Raw genomic sequence first — 4,395 nt, 5'->3', positions numbered from 1 at the left:
CGCAACGGAGGCATCTTACAAAGCTACAGCAGTTCGTTCCTGGGATAAGCACGCACGATTGGAGAAAACCTCATTAAACCTTTTGCGAAAGATTTTGTAAAGTCTAAGATTGGTGAGCAGACTAGTAAAGAAACTGAGATATGACAGTTGTCAAACAATACTGTTGCCTGTCGAATTCAATAACTTGTTGCTGACATTGAGAATGAAATCTTGTGATGCATATTCATTACAGCTAGACGAGTCTACTGTCGTATCCGGGTTTCCAGTATTACTGGTATTTGGGTGTTACATGTTTGATAAATCTATTTAGGAGGATCTGCTCTTTTGTGAATCTTTGCAAAGCAACACAACTAGTAAAGAAATATTCAACTGCATAAAAACTTTATGAAAATATATGAAATTAGTTAGGATATGAAATTAGGTAGAAATGTGTTGATGCGTACATCGATAGCGCCAGGGCAATGGTTGGGGAAATAGCAGATACTTTAACATGGATCAAAATTGTGGCACCGAACAGCACCAGCAATCACTGTGTTCTCCACAGACAAGCATTTGGCATTAAAAAATACCTACATCCCTTAAAGATGTAGCAGTGCAAATTGTCAATTATATTATAACTCGACAACTGAAATCCAAACTATTTAAAATTCTGTGTAAAGAAATGGATAGTCAGCACACAGCGCTGCTTCTATATATGGAGGTGAGGTGGTTGTCGCGAGGCAAAAGCTTGTGAGGCTTTTTGAGCTTTGTCGTGAAGTATAAGTATTTTTTGTGGATCACCTATTTCGACTATCAAACTGTTTGTTAAATACCTCGTGGCTTCTGAGACTTGTTTATCTTGTAGGTCTCTTTAAAACTAAATGAAGTGAATATGTCTCTGCAAGGAAAGGATGTTACCGTTTTTACTGCAAAAAAAAGTGACATCGATGTTTCAGAAACTGACATTTTGAACTTCGTGCATAAAAAACAGGAACTTTGATTGCTTATCGACATTGAATGATTTTCTCACCGAAATTAATTCTGTCCCCGATCGAAATGTTTTCAGTGACATCACACAGCACCTGCGTGACTTAAACTTCACTTTGTTGGAGTATTTTCCTCCATCAAATAACTATAATGAATGGATGCATAACTCATTAGCACTAACAGCCAAGCCAGTCGGCTTATCAGTGCAAAATTATGAGACCTGATTGACATGACTTCTGACTCCACACTAAAACAAAGATTCAGCAAACTTCCATTAATTACTTTTTGGTGGGGTCAGGCATGGCCAGGTGGTTAGGGCTCTTGAGTCGCAACTTGAGGGCCGCGGGTTCGAATACCCTTCCCACCAAACATGCTCACCCTTTCAGCTGTGAGGAAATTCTATTTTACGGTCAATCCCACAATTCGTTGCTAAAAGATTAGCCTAAGAGTTGGTGGTGGGTGATGGTGACTAGTTGTTTTCCCCCTAGTCTTTCACTGCTAAATTATGATAGTCCTCGTGTAGCTTTTTCTTAATTCTTTATGTTATTGTCATTAAGTGGATAATGAGTCACAAAACAAATAATCAAAACATTTCAGAGGTGGGGGCGCCAAAAGTGTCTTTGCACCCTGTTGCTGAGAACCCTTGCTACGCCACTGTTCAGTGTGATTCCATTTTTTCCAGCAGTAAGCTTTATATAATATTGTGCAAGTTGGTTCATTTTGGAATGTTTTAAGTTTGTCTTCGATTTAAACTTAATCTTAGCCCATTTTGTTTTATTGATCTTGAGGTTTATGTGATCAACTTCAGTTTTTAAATTCATTTATACTATTCTTTCTTTGATGTCCTCAGTGGCTCAGCAGTAGGTCTGCAGATTTAAGACGCTAAAAAGCGGGGTTTCAATACCCATTGTTGGTTGAACACAAAAAGTCCATTGAGCAGCTTTATGTTTAACAAAATCCAAACCTTCTTTGGTTTTTGTAAAGTTAGTTTGTTTTTTATTTTTTGCTTTGCATAGTTTTCAACTTGCTCAGTTTTAAGTTTTATTTCATTTTACTTACCCGGCTGTTGAAGCCTCTATGAGATAAATAAATTTTCTTTATATTTGTCCTTGAGCAAGTGTCATGTTATTTTGCATGTCAACTAAGGAAACTGTTTGTTTCATCGTTAAGCAAAAAATTACACAATATGCTTTTAACATACAATTTTAAAGGTTTGAAAATAGGAGGGTTCTAAGATAAGAAAAGGGGAATCATAGAAATTAAAAACAACTAGATTTTACACTTCTCTAATTGGGAGAGGAATATTATAGTCAATTTTTCAAAATTTTGTGTGCAGATGTTTTGCAGTATATTTAACATTCTCTTAAATAAGATGTAAATGGTTATAGATTTGTTTTAATCATTAGGCTTGGTCACTGACCTTACAATTGTTTGGACATTCTTTTGTATCATTCTTCTCCTGTGTGTGAACCGTACCCAAGTACAGAGGTTTTTTACAAGTTAGTATGAGCTAGAAGATTATCTTCCCTGGATGTATATAATGTATAATTGATGTGTGTAGCCCAACTCATTTTGTCATTGGTGTGGGCAGAAGATTGATTCCTTCCTGTTCCAACAACCAACCAGCTAAAGCAAAAAGAAAGCCTGCCAACATAGATTAAGTAACAACACATGTACTGTATTCAGTAAAGATACTTTTTTCCCTTTTTTGTTTTAGTCTTTCTTCAATGTCATATTTGTTGGAGTTAATTTTCGTTGGATTTGCTGTTTTTATAGGGCTTAATTAATACTTATCTTTCAGTTCCAGCTTTACCTGCAAATACCACAAAATTTCTGTTTTACTATTCAAATATTGCTTATTTTAAAGAAAAATAAGAAAGAATTTCACAAACAGATGCTGACATATAGTAAAATATTGTTAGGACAGCGAAATTCGCTGGTAACACGCAATGGGTATCTAGAGGGTTCGTGATTACAGCAATGTTTTCCAGACGCCCTCTATTTTGTATATATAAGACCAGCAAGAAGTGACGCGATAGAATAGTTGCAGATAGAGAGGTTGAAGATATAAAGACGGACAATTGAGTCAAGCGCGGTAGTGACCGTAAGTAAAGTGCATGAATCATTGTGAATTATAGCGTGTGTTTAAGTCAAAGTGACTGTGGAAATTAAGTGTATTGCAAAGTTGTATTGAGAAAGAATAAACTAGTTTTATTTAAGAAAGGACTTGTATCGCTAAAGTTTTTTCGGAAAGAATTTTACGGAAAATTAACAAACGAACACAGAGGCGTAACAAATTGGTGTCGGAGAGTAGGACGAAAAAAGAAGACGAAAATGGAAACGAGAGGTGGCAAATCAAACTACAGCTTAGCAGATTTGATGGCAGCAATACAAGAACGAGAAAATAAACAAGAAAAACGAGAAAAGAAACAAGAAGACAGATAACAGCAGTGGCAAGAAAACCTGCAACAGTTCACAAAATGCACCATTGAAGAGGCACTTAAACGGATTAAAGCTAGAAGAACATTACTTAATACATTAAAACAACGAAATTATAGATATTGTTACATCTCCGTTTGTTAATTAACTTTCCGTAACTTCGTTTCCGACGAAACTTTAGCGACACAAGTCCTTACTTAATAAAACTGATTTATTCTTTCCGAATACAACTTTACGATACACTTAATTTCAATATTCGCGCTTAAAAAAACACTATAACGAACGAACGTTAACTTCAACAATACCCTGTGGCTGCAGTTCAATTACTCACTATCTACACACACATTATCCTCTCCCGTCACGTTGTCACCCTCTTTTATATACCAGCCTACCCTATATCTAGTAAATACTAGAGCATTCGCCAAGGTACAGGATAGTTCTAGAAACGTGGCGTCACTGTAGTCATGTGACTCGCTGACGCAACACTGCCCCCTCCTTAATATTGTTCGTCCCGAACAATAACCACATATAATAAACCAATAACAATAACTTAATTAACTGTACAGAATTACAAACACAAAATTACAATTCAACAAAGTCTCTTAATTTTACGGGACGTATCTTCTTCCGTACTGGTCTCCGTCTCGTTGGCTTCTGCTTCACGGGCTCATCTGCTTCATCAGGAAATGTCCTATCATCGGTAACAGTCACATCAGTGGTAGTAACTTCACCAAGAGCTTCACCATTTCCCTTCTCAAAACTGAGTAGAGTTTCTTCTTCGATGGTGGCTTCTTCAGGTGGCACGTCTTCAGCAGTGTCATTTGTTCTGTTTTCTACTTCGTCCCAAGTGAAATGTCCTGGACCGTGATAACGCCAAAGCCTGTTGGCATGCACCACTTTTGGTTTACCTCGCCGACCACAATTTTCCCGGAAAGTAACGTCTGAGAAACGATCCACTATGTCATATGGGCCTTCCCATGGAGAAGACAA

Source organism: Limulus polyphemus, unplaced genomic scaffold (assembly GCF_000517525.1).
Source record: "Limulus polyphemus unplaced genomic scaffold, Limulus_polyphemus-2.1.2 Scaffold1027, whole genome shotgun sequence".
Taxonomy (NCBI): domain Eukaryota; kingdom Metazoa; phylum Arthropoda; class Merostomata; order Xiphosura; family Limulidae; genus Limulus; species Limulus polyphemus.
Note: the sequence above shows the minus strand (reverse complement) of the source record.